At 44.0% G+C, this 12,878-nt stretch overlaps 1 protein-coding gene across 6 annotated transcripts in view; it reads left to right on the top strand.

Moving 5' to 3' along the window:
• The first annotated feature begins 509 nt into the window (after nucleotides 1-509).
• The window catches only part of Pnpla8 (patatin like domain 8, phospholipase A2), a 53,286-nt gene continuing 40,917 nt past the window's right edge, over nucleotides 510-12,878 (top strand). For 2 of the 6 annotated variants that reach the window (XM_076941943.1, XM_076941942.1), the window contains exon 1: nucleotides 10,127-10,440. The gene's annotated coding sequence lies outside the window, so the exon portion shown is untranslated. Of the gene's footprint in view, nucleotides 670-902; nucleotides 1,118-10,126; nucleotides 10,441-12,878 lie in introns of those variants that run through there. The other 4 variants (XM_034514022.2, XM_076941946.1, XM_034514021.2 and 1 more) reach the window with 4 other exon arrangements.

Here is a 12,878-nt window from a genome sequence, read left to right as displayed (position 1 = left end):
GATTTCAACGAGTTGATTACAGGACCATCAAAGGGGGTAGTACCCGCTAACTTCCACAGGATGGTATACGCAAAAAAGCTTTTAAGTTGACAGACTCCGTAACTGTGCTAAAAACAAACAAAGAGGAGGTATCACCGCAGCAGTATCACAGGATCCAGCCAGGCTGCTCACTTCCAGGCTGACGTTAAAGCGGTTCCCAGGAACCTGGGCAACACAGAGCAGGCGCAGAGCCTTCTAGCACGCTCAGCCCTGCTGAAATAGGGATGGTAAACTGCAAGCAAGCGACCAACCAGGGACTGCTCTGAGACAGCACTGAGATTACAAGCCATTGATCTCCGCCCAACCGTCACAACAGACCATAAAAGTATAACTTGCCCCTTCCAAAGCCTTGCTTCAGCTCCGACAAACTCCCCGCCCGCTCCCTCTCTCCACATCCACGCCCTATTACGCACGCTTAGGAAGGCAGAAGGCAGAAAAACAGGACCTAGAGCTTGCGTCACTTCCGCTGGGGCGGGCGGGGCGGGGCGTAGCGGGGGGTGGTGCTAGTGGCGCCAGTGTTTGGGGTCCGGGCGCCGCAGCTGCGAGAAGGCCGGGCGGGCTGATGCGGACATCAGCGCTGGCGGGAGGCGAGTGGCGGCCGCGGCGCCCGTGACTACTGCCTGCGTCCCGGTGAGTGGCCGGCAGCCGGTGGGGTGGCAGGTGGCCTCCACAGCGCGGGCGCTCCGCCTGGCTCTCCCGCGGGCGTTTCGGGGGTCGGGTTCGCAGGCCTCGGGGTCCCGGCGGGCGCTGGGCCCCCGCTGTCCCGGTGCTGCGGGCGTGGCCGCCGGGGTGTTTTGGTTGGTGGCGTCCCGCCCCCGCTGGTGGTCCCGCCCAGCCCCTCTCGGAGGTGGCGCGGTCGGGTCCTGAATGGTGTGTTCTCTGGCAGTTCGCTGGAGACGTTTTCTCTGTTCTACGTCGTCCTTGACTGGGCAGCGTGCACCTTGTGTTTTGGTAGCTGGATATTTTTACTTCTCGGCGATTCTTTTTTTTCTTCCCGTCCGCAAATGATCCTTAGCCCGGAGCGCTGTTGCTTAAGCGGAATCATTTGTACGTGACTTTTAAAAGACGGAGAAACTCTGTGAGTCAGCAGGTTGCAGAGCCTCTTGTCACTGGCATTTCTGTCTTGATGCTGGAGCCGGCGGCGGGGGCGGGGGGGGGGGGGAGTACGACCAGTTTCCACGCCCAGTACAGTAATAACTTTAAAGAAAAGTGATATTTAAGGCATATCTTAGGAGATAGTTGTAACATAAGGGGCTATCCTAGAATACGTTTAAAATTGTCATTTTCATTTCCAAGAACAGTTGTATTCTGGGGCCGAATTCCTGATTGTCAGAAATATGTTTCAGGCTCTCAAGGCGGTACATTACAAGGAAATGTGAAGAATGTTAAAAAAAAAAAAGTGAGGAATTTTATAAAAGTACATTAGACTGAATTGGAAAGCTTATGTTTTAGTGAAGCAGTCAGTTGTACCAAATTCCATACAGCTATTTTGTGAAATTTGGTATGCATATTAGATGAATCTCCAATATTAAGACCTCAATTCATAGTTTTTGCTAATTGTACTATTTTCTATATTGTATTTATCCATCTAATTTTAAAATCTTGCTAGCAATGGCCCTCTTTGTTAATGATGTCAGATTAATGAAAAGATCAGCATCACTAGTTTAGATTAATACATGCATACTTTCACATGCAGAATTGATACAAGCACAGTCTGTACTTGGAGCTGTTTTTCTCATTAAAGACTGGATTTGTTAGTTCATTTGGGGAACATAGGTTTGTACAAAAGTCAGAACTAGACTCTTGTTTCATCTCAGTTCTCACTTACTCTCAATCTCTTGTATTTTATTCGGCTAGTATTCTTTGCTTTTAAAAGGATACTTTCCTTCAATGCTTTCTGTTTTGCTTGAGTGTTTTTCTTCCTGTTCCTAACTTTGGGTACCACATTGTTCTCCTCAAAACAAGTTTTACTTTTTGAAACCAAAGTCATATCAATAAGCTCATGGATATCCTGAAATGTCAAGGAAAATATAGGGTGTATTTATTTGTAGGTGACCATTTTTCAAAACAGCTTATTTTTGTTAGGTCCTGTGCATCCAAATACTGTAGGCCATCGTTGGGTAATCATTTGGCCTTAAGTAGTTATTGTACTGATTATATCATACATAAATTCAGTCTCTGTATTTCTATCTCAATGCTTATCATTAATGCATTCTGTAAATAACAAGACAATCCAGTTTCCTTTAAATTAAACTGTCCTCTTTCCAGGCCTCTCCTACTCACAAGTGGCATTTTTTTTCTCTGTGTCTGATTGAAAAATTAGGAGTTTTCTTGATAACTTTTCCTTATCCCATTGATGCTTGTCACCAAGTCATTCATTCATATATATATATATATATATATATATATATATATATATATATATATGTGTGTGTGTGTGTGTGTGTGTGTGTGTGAATTTTATATACATAATATATATATATTATATATATATAATATATATATATAAATATATATATATAATTTTTACCTTTCATATGTGTATATGTATGTGTCTGTTTGTAGTTAATGCAGACATGAGTGCAAGTGCCTGCAGAAACCAAAAGAAGGTGTCAGTTCTCCTGGGAAGCAGACAGCTGTGAGCTGGCAGCTGTAAGCAGCCTAATGTGGGTTCTGGGAACCAAGCTCTAGTCCTCTGGAAGAAGAGTGCACACTCTTAACCACTAACCCATCTATCTCTTTCTTTTGTAATTTTTTTTTTCTCTTCAAAATGTGATTCACAGTAGAGCCCACTTCTACATTCTTGTACTGTTACTGTATTCAGACCCTTGTTGCCTTTTTGGCTGCATTATTGCAGTTGTTAAATAACATATTCTGTATATTCATTCTATCCATAATTGGGCCTATACCTACCATTTCCCTGTCTCTCAATCCATTAGTTAAAATGACCCCCTTTCCCTAGAGTAGAACTAAGTCCCCTTTCTGCTTACACCTGTACTGTGCTGTATTATATATGTATTATTATAGCTGTATTCCTTCTAGCTCTTCCTCCAGTTTACAGCACTGTTCTCCTTTCCATTCCTTCGCCTACTTTTGCTGTAATTTTTGTGGTGGTTGACTTTCCTCTCAACATTTCTCAGTGCATTTTCTAATACTGATATTTGTTTAGTAGCAGTAAAGCTTGTTGCTCATTTGTGTTATTGTTGCTTAATAGTTGTGGTTTCTGATAGCTATTGTTTTTCTGCAATGTTTTCCATTTGGGGGACTTGATATTCTGTTTATTGATGCCAAGCGGAGAGGTATATATAAGTGATTATATCTTTAAAACTTTTAAAAGTGAAGAGGTCAGTTTAGGAACTTTGGAAAGGTCATGAGATACTTCCTGGATTAACATTCCTCCTCAGAGGAGGAAGAGAGAGGTTAATCAACTTTACTCAGTCAGAGGACACTTGCTGGATTAACATTCCTCCTCAGAGGAGGAAGAGAGAGGCTAATCAACTTTACTCAGTCAGAGGACACTTGCTGGATTAACATTCCTCCTCAGAGGAGGAAGAGAGAGGCTAATCAACTTTACTCAGTCAGAGGACACTTGCTGGATTAACATTCCTCCTCAGAGGAGGAAGAGGGAGGCTAATCAACTTTACTCAGTCAGAGGACACTTGCTGGATTAACATTCCTGGGGTCAGAGGACACTTTCAGGATTAAGATTAACATTTCTCTACAGAGGAGGAAGGGAGAGGCTGATTAACATTCCTCAGACTTAAGGGAAGAGAACTCATCTGCCTGTGGGGAAGGCCCAGAGCACATAGACACATTCTGCAGGACAGACCAACCCTTGCTACCTACAGACAAGGGAGGTCCTTGTCACCTCATTCTGTAAAGACCAATTGGTTTAAAAGACACACTGTTCTGCCAATCATATTGTGTCCAGTCACTGTTTCTCTAGTCTACCCCTTAAACTGTATAAAAACTAACCAAATGGGCTGCCTGGGGTTGCTGCCTCTCCTTCGGGTGCAGGATGACTCCAGCGCATTGAATCATTAAAATTCCTCTTGCTATTTGCATTGATTCATGATGTGGTTCACTCAGGGGGTCTCCAATAAGCTAAGGCTCATAAGAATCTTACATTTGGCACATTGGCCAGGAAACTGACCTCCTGTGGGAACCTACCAGAGGGTGGTAAATCGGAGGTCTCAAGGCAAGTCCCACGGTTTATTTGTCTGTCTCTTGTCTGCTGTCTGTCAAAGTCTGAACCTGTAAACCTGTCTGAGCTTTGAACTTGCAAGCGTCTGGGGTGCTCAGTGTTTGGGGTGGTCAAGAGCAGTGGGCAGGCGTGCCACTGCGGGGAGCCTGCAGAACCCTTCAGGTCCCCCAGAGGGCGTCGGAAGGACCCTGCTCCTTTTGGAACCTGTAGATTTGGACCTGTGTAAGTTGGCCAAATTGTCTGAAACTATTAGATTTGGTCCCAGCATAAGCTGGTCAAGTCACCTGGTTACTGGATTCTTCCCCGACGTTTTCCTACGTCTTGATTGTCTCTCTGTGTGTTATGTCTTGACCCACCTGTGGCAGGGGCAAGAACTGTCTGTATAATCTGGTTTCTGTGCCCATGGTGGGGTGAACTGTGTGTTGATTGTCTTTTGTTTTCTTGGACTCAGACTGACATTATTTTTGGACTGAGTCTACCCCATTAAACATCCTAGTTAACTGCTGGAGGGAAGTTAGAGAAAGAAGAGAAAACTTGTCAGTAGTAAAGAAGGGCAAGTTAGTTACTCTCTGCTTCTCCAAATGGCCCACCTTTGAAGTTGGGTGGCCACCCATAGGGACCTTCCTACAGGTGATCAAAGCAGTAGAAAAGAGTCTTTAGGCCGGGATCCCTTGGGCACCCAGACCAAGTGCCCTATATAGTTACCTGGATAAGTCTAGTAGAGGACCACCCCATCCCCCACAGATAAAAGCCCTTCTTCCTCAAGATCCTTGTTGGTTCTGGCCTTCAGGAGTGCTCTTTAGGAATGAAGAGTGAGAGAGGATACTGGAAAGAAAGAATGTCCCTTCTGATACAGGGGCACCATCGATTGACCAGGCTGTTTCTTCTGACTAGATCTGACCGAAAATTTAGTACAGCAGAAGGTAAGGGGCATCTAAAAGCCTACTGCCAGATTCCATTGGCAGGTCTCAAGGTGGCCACATGAGGACCCCACCAATTTTAACTAAGGCACATGAGGTTAAGCAGGGATCAGATGAGTTGCCCACAGCCTTTCTAGAATGGCTCATAAAGGCATTCTGTCAGTACCACATTGTGGCCTTTATAGACCCAGGCTAGTAGATAACAGGAAAAGGCTTCAGAGGCTAGAGGGACTACAGGATAAGTCATTAAAAGATTTAGTGTAGGTTGCCGAGGAAGTAAACCTTATGGTTGGGAGAAAGAGAAAGAACAGAGAAAGAGAAAGGAAGATGAAAGAGAGATGAGAAAAAGAAAGGCTACAGGAAAGGAATTTACAGAGAATTTTGGCTACAGTAGTTAGGGAAAACAGAGAAGGGAGTCTCCAATCAAAAAGAGACAGAAAACTGAAAAGGACCAGTGCACACATTGCAAGTAGCTGGGCCCTAGAGTGCCTGAACAAACGGAAGGGGAAGGGGCAGGAAATCCCAGGCCTTAGGGAAAAAAAAAAAACTCAAGTGGCGAAGGTATTGGCCCTGGGTGAAGACAGTGATTGGGGTAGATGGGGTTTAGACCCTCTACCGGAGCCCAGGGTAACCTTGAAAGTGGAGGAGAAACCCACTTAACTCTGGGTGGACACAGGGCTCAACTCTTGGTCCCCGTCAAAGCCAGTGGCCCCGTTTCCAAGAAAGGATCTTGATTCCAAAGAGCCACTGGCACCAAAATGTATTTATGGACTACCCAAAGAACAATGGACCTAGGGATGGGCCGGTTAATCCATTCATTTATGGTTATCTCAGACTGTCCTTATTCTCTGTTGGGTCGAGATTTACTCTTCAAGATGGGGGTACTTCCTGCTCGATGTAGCGACACTAACTGCCCCAAAAGGAGAACCCATGGATGGAGGAAAGACCTCTCCTACTGACCCCTGCTGGGAGCTGAGGCAGCCTGCTTTACAGACGGGAGCAATTTTCTCCATTCTGGTCAGAGACAAGCTGGTGGTGCTATGGTGGATGTTACAAATGTCATCTGGGCTGAACCTCTACCTTCTGGGCATGTCGGCACAGAAAGCGGCCTTGGTACTTGGGGCTGCCTCGGATAGGAGGTACGCCTTTTCCACAGCCCACGTCCACGGGGCTATTTACCAAGAGAGAGGACTGTTTGCATCAGAAGAAATCTTGGATATCTTGGATGCCGGCAAGTTTGAATACTATTCATTTCCCAGGACACCAGAAGGGAAGAGATTCAGTTGCTCAAGGCAATAACCAGGCAGATCAAGTGGCTCAAGAAGTGGCTATGCAGGAGCCTATTCTGGTTATGGGTCTACAAGAGACACTCTGGGGGAATGGTAATGGACTAAGGGAGGGCCTCACTTAAAGCATGGAAGAAAGGACTCAGATTGCTAGCCACCCTACCATTACCTAGAGAAGAAAGCACAATGGCGCACACGAGAAGGGAGAACTATACTCTCCAGAAAGCAAGCAAAAGACTTACTAGGTCAAATGCACAGATGGACTCATTTGAGAGATAAGCACATCCAAGCAGTCAAGGGATCTAAGGTATATATAATAAACCTCAGGTTTTGGGCTAGAGAGATAGTAAAACAGTGTAAGATATGCCAGCAAGTAAATGCTTATACAGCCAAGATTAAACAGGGCAAAATACCTATGGGAGAACAGCCTAGAGTATATTGAGAGGACAATTTTACAGAAGCTAAGCCAGGAAAATATAGATACCTCCTAATATTTGTAGATACTATCTCTGGATGGGTTGGGGCTTTCCCCACCAAGCAGGAAACAGCTACTGTGGTAGCCAAGAAGACATTAGAAGAAATCTTCCCGAGGTTTCAAGTGCCTGAGGTAATTGGAAGAGATAACTGTCTTGCTTTCATTTCTAAGGTAAGTCAGGGATTGACAGAGATATTGGGGACTAATTGGAAGCTCCATTGTTTCTACTGTCCCCAGAGCTCAGGGTAGGTAGAATGAACAGAACCCTAAAAAGAGACCTTAACTAAATTGCCCTCGGAAACTGGCGTTGGCTGGGTGGTGCCCCTTGTCCTGGCCCTGTTCTGAGCTCAGAACACCCCTCCTGTGTGGGACCCCCACACCCTTGACTCTGGCTCTTGACCTACCCCCCCAGAAATGACATTTCAGGCTGATAAGGATCTTATGGCTCGATTGTAAGCTTTCCAGATCAGCCACCAGGAATTGTGGCCTACACTTAGTGCCCTGTATAACACAGGGACCCCAGAGGTTCCATACAAGTAAGCAAAGTGGAAAGGGTCGTTCCTGGTGTTGTTGACTATCCAGACTTCCACTGAAGTAGATGGAGTAACTGCCTGAGTTCACATAACTCAGACCAGCACCTTCACCTGATGTGGACTTGAGAGCAGCCAGACATCTGAGCAACCCCCTCAAGCCCAAGATCACCTGCCGTTCTGCAAGGCCGAAGAAACCATTAGATGGCTAGGGTGTATCTTTCTTCTCATGCTGAGCCTCAGCACCCCCCAAAACCCTACAAGTGACTTGGCAAGTACTCTCAGCCACTGGAGATGTGGCTTGGTCTGCTACAGTGGAATGCCCGCTTTGTGCCTGGTGGCCAGATCTTACCTTTGATTTCTGTAAGTCAGCGGCAGGCCTTGACTTCTGGGATATGCCCCACAGTAGAGACATGGGGTGGAGATTACCCAAATGTCGGTACCAAGAACTTTTGAATCTAAACCATGTCCCAGAAGCAGCCTAAGAGGGTGGGGCTTAGGGTACATACACCCAAAGTTGAGAAGTGTCCTGTGAGAAAACCCCATATATGTGTGCCCCTGAGATGAGAGAAGCTGGCAGCAGGCCTATCAGTGTGTGTGTGTGGGGGGGGGGGGTGGGCAGCTACTTTTTCTGTGCTACCTAATGGAGTAGAAAGTTGAGAAGCACATACTGGAGACCATTCAGGGGGTGGGAGGGCAATAGTTAAGGATTCAATGGCAAAGGTACAGGATGGACTAGCCAAGAGAGAGAGAGAGAGAGAGAGAGAGAGAGAGAGAGAGAGAGAGAGAGAGAGAGGGGAGAGAGGCAGAGAGAGACAGAGAGACAGAGAGAGAGACAGAGACAGACAGAGAGACAGAGACCAAAGATAGTTTGAGTTTTGGTTTAACAACTCTCCTTGGTTTACTACCTTGATTTCTACATTGTTAGAACCCCTGATAATTTTATTCCTGCCTCTGACTTTTGGCCCTTGCATTTTAAATTTGCTTAGTTGCTTTTATTAAAGATTGCATAGGTGCAGTGCAGTTGATGGTCCTGAGACAAAGATATCAAGAGCTAAGTACAGAGGACCAGGGATATGAGCTGCATAACTGTCCACAAGAGCTTCAAGATTGAAGCATGCACAAGGAGAATGGGGGAGTGAAGAGATCAGCTCAGGAACTTTGGAAAGGTCATGGGACACTTGCTGGATGGGAGAGACTAACATTCCTCAGTCAGAGGACACTTGCTGGATTAATATTCCTCCTTAGAGGAGGAAGACAGAGGCTGATTAACATTCCTTAGGCCACAGGGGAGGGAACCCACCTGCAGGTGGGGAAGCCCCCCCCCCCCCCAGTTCTCTTGATATCTACAGACAAGGAGGTCCTTGTCACCTCATTTCCTAAAGACCAGTGTGCCTAGTCACTGTTTCTCTAGTCTACCCCTTAAACTGTATAAAAACTGATCAAATGGGCTGCCTAGGGTCACCCCTCTCCTTCGGGTGCAGGGCGACCCGATGCATTAGATCATTAAAATTCCTCTTGCTATTTGCATCGATTCACGACTCTGTGTCGTCCACTCAGGGGGTTTCTGGTAAGGTAAGGCTCACAAGAGTCTTACAAAAGCACTTTAGTATGTGTTTAGTATGTGTGTCTGTGAGTGAGTGTGTGTGTTTTTGTATGTGAATGAATGTGGGTATGAAGATGTCTCAGGGATTGGTTCTTTCCACTATGAGTTTCTGGGATTGAACCTGTCCAGGTTGCATGGCAAGTGTTTTTACCCTCTGAGCAAGATCACTAGCCCTAGATGATTGTGTCTTTTTAGAAAGAACCAGTGCAGACTGTGTAAGCATAGTCTACCTAGACTTACATTTCCTCGTTCCCTTCTGTCTCAATCTTGGACTGATCATAGTGAATCTTCTATGCTTTCAAACCAACTTCAGTATAAAAAGCACATTCAATCACCAAAGTGTTGCTTTTTCTTCTGCCTAAAATTTTTATCAAGATTCTCACAAGACTTCATTTCCTCACTTCTCTCAAAGAGCCATTAAAATGCCAAAGTATCAGTTCTTCTGACTGTCCCATTTAATTAGTATTCTTTGTGCCCTTCCTTTTCTACTTTAATTCATGACACTATTGTGAGCACTAATTAATATGTATCTTTTTGCTAATAATTTGTCTTGATCTACAAGACTTTCTTTTTGTTTTTTTTTTTTTTTTTTTTTATTTACCATGCAAGGTGTTTCCCTTAAATCTGTCATAAAAAGCTTTTATTTTTATTTTTCATTATTTAGGATATCATCCTTCTCAGACTTCTCTCAATCCTTATCAAAAGGTTATAGGTATATTTCAGAGCTAGTTTGTAGCCAGGAGTATTAATTTTTAACATTTTAGAATTCTTTACTCTTTATTCTTAGTTTTTCTTTTTGATTCTAGTATCTTTATTCTTCCTGTTATCTTTGGACATTTAGCCTTACTTAATTCTGTGCTATTTCTAAAGCCTGGTTGCGTATTTTCCTATTGCAACCAAGGTGCAGATCTCTCTAGGTGATAGTTCATTCCATGGCTTGTTTTGTAATCTTTCTGAGTTAATGTTCAGTAGTGGTTGCCTGTTGCCTAACATTGGACAGTGACTTTAACTTGGAGTTTTAGCTGTCTCTTCTGGAATTTCACATATTAACTAGCTCAGACCAGTATTCATTTGCATAAGACCTCAGCGCTATGATGGTAATGAGACTATAGATACTGCTCTTAAGCATGGCTTTTGTTCATGCTGGTTTATGTAGGTGGAACTCAGGGCTTTGAGCATGCTTAGAAAGTAAGCATTCTGCCAGTTGAACTACACTCCTGTCCACAGCATCTACATACACCTTATCAAGTATTTCTGTGTGGTGGAAGTTGCCAGTTTTATGCTAAACATAATCACATTCACTGCAAGTCCTGAGAAACTCAGAAGAAAAAGCCAGGAAAGCTGACAGACTTGTGTCCTTACTGTGCTTCCTCTGTACAGGTGGGTGTATTAAAATAATGTGTCAACCTACAATATAGAGAGGATTTTAGTTCAGACATTTCCCTCCTTTGCATAGAGCTTGCAAAACTGTTGTTTTGATTTTCTCACTATAACTCCACTGTTCTCTTATGTAAGCTACATCCCGAGTAAAACTGCATTGCTTGGACTCTGGGAAGGTAATTTTTTTGCTTTGTTGCATGCTTTTTGATTTTGTGTGTGTGTGTGTTAACATTATTTGGAATTCTCATCTTTACATGTGAGTTTATTTTTAATTTGTAATTTTTGATTATTTTATTAATTTACATTTCAAATGTTATTCCCCTTCCCAGTTTCCCCTCCACAAACCCTCTATCCCACTCTCCTCCCCCCTACTTCTGTAAAGGTGCTCCAGCACCCACCAACCCACTCCTGCCTCACTGCCCTAGCATTTTCCTATGTTGGGGCTTCAAGCCTTCACAAGACCAAGGGCCTACCCTTCCATTGATGCCAGATAAGGCCATCTTCTGCCTCATATGCAGCTGGAGCCATGGGTCCCTCCATGTGTATTCTTTAGTGGTTTAGTCAGTCCCTGGGAGCTCTGGAGTCTGGGTGCGGTGGTCTGGTTGGTTGATATTGTTGTTCTTCTTATGGGGTTGCAAACCCCTTTACCTCCTTCAGTCCTTTGTCTAACTCCTTCATTGGGGTCCCTGTGCTCAGTCTAGTCTGATGGTTGGCTGCAAGTATCTGCATCTGTATTTGTCAGTTTCTGGCAGAGCCTCTCAGGAGATGGCTATATTAGGCTCCTGTTAGCAAGAACTTTTGACATCAGCAATAGTAGGTTTGGTGGTTGCATTATGGTATGGATTCACCAGAGAGGGCAGTCTCTGGATGGCCTTTCCTTCAGTCTCTGTTCCACTCTTTGTCCCTGTATTTTCTTTGTACAGGAGCAATTCTGGGTTAACCCCATCTCAACCAGGGACTGTGCCTAACCTCTAGATATGGTCTCTACAGGTTCTCTCTCCACTTTGTTGAGTGTTTCAGCTAACAAACTGAAACATCCCTGTTGGGTCCTGGGAACCTCTTGATTTCCTGGAGTCTGAGACTTTCTGTTGGCTACCCCGAGTTCCCCATCCCTCTTTGCTATACACCAGTTTTCTGTTGAAAAACTTGGCCTATTATACAACATTTTAGTGCATTTATTTTTCACAGTTTTTGGATTAGTTGTACCAACAAATGGCTCTATAGAAATTTTAATTGTCAGAATTGGCTAAAGCTTTTGACTTCACTAGCCAAACATATTAATTTCAGTCTAAGATTTATACCTTTTGGGAAACATTAGTTTTCTTATGAAAATAAAGACTGTATGAGTGAGTCATCTTTGCTAAGGGGAAGTATACATTATTACAAGGGACTTTTTTTTTGTTTTTTTCGAGACAAGGTTTCTCTGTACAGCCTTGGCTGTCCTGGAACTCACTCTGTAGACCAGGATGGCCTCAAACTCAGAAATCCGCCTGCCTCTGCCTCCCAAGTGCTGGGATTAAAGGCGTGCGCCACCACTGCCCAGCTGCAAGGGACTTTTAAGTATACATTTTAAAATTTCAGAAGTTTAATTTTTCCAAGTGAGCTGCCAAAATATGAAGAATTAAATGAAAGTGGGCTAAAACTAGGGTATTTAAGTTAATTTAAAGAGGTACAACATGATTTATTTTGGTCTGGATACAGAAGACTGGGTACTGGAGAGATTGGTGAGTGAATAAGACCTTTTTGTATTTACTTCTTTAAACATTGTCTGAGATACTTAGCATTCTCTTGGTATATTTTCCTGAATGAAAACAAACAAAAAAAGCAGTGCTACCCTTGGCAATAGGAAAACTTGGGTGCTGCTGTTATGTCTTCTTAGTGGTTCTTATGGTTTCTGATAACTGTTTGCTTGCCCAGATATTTTATGTCTTTAAACCAGGCCTTCATGTTTAAAGTTTCATTCTTCACTACTTTCATCAAAGAATCCTCTTTTCTGTCATGTTTCAGCAATTTTTAAATTGACAAAGTCTTATTTTAGATATTACAAAAGAAAGAGATGGCTCAGGCCGAGCAGTGGTGGCATATACCTTTAATGCTAGCACTTGGGAGGCAGAGGCAGGTGGATTTCTGAGTTTGAGGCCAGCCTGGTCTACAGTGAGTTTCAGCCAGGGCTACACAGAGGAACCCTGTGTCAAAAAACAAAAACAAACAAAAAACAAAAAAGAAAGGAAGGAAGGAAGGAAGGAAGGAAGGAAGGAAGGAAGGAAAATGGCTCAGCAATTAAAGGCAGTTGTTGCTCTTATAGATGACCTGGAATCAGTTCCTAGAACCCATGTGGTGGCTCATGACCATCAGTAACTCCAGTTCCAGGGGATTTCATGCCCTCTTCTCAACTCCTCCGAGCACCAGGAATTCAGGTGTTGCATATGCATACATGC

The sequence above is a fragment of the Arvicanthis niloticus genome, chromosome 11 (assembly GCF_011762505.2).
Source record: "Arvicanthis niloticus isolate mArvNil1 chromosome 11, mArvNil1.pat.X, whole genome shotgun sequence".
Classification (NCBI taxonomy): Eukaryota; Metazoa; Chordata; class Mammalia; order Rodentia; family Muridae; genus Arvicanthis; species Arvicanthis niloticus.
Note: the sequence above shows the minus strand (reverse complement) of the source record. Positions and strands in the feature narration are given on the sequence as shown.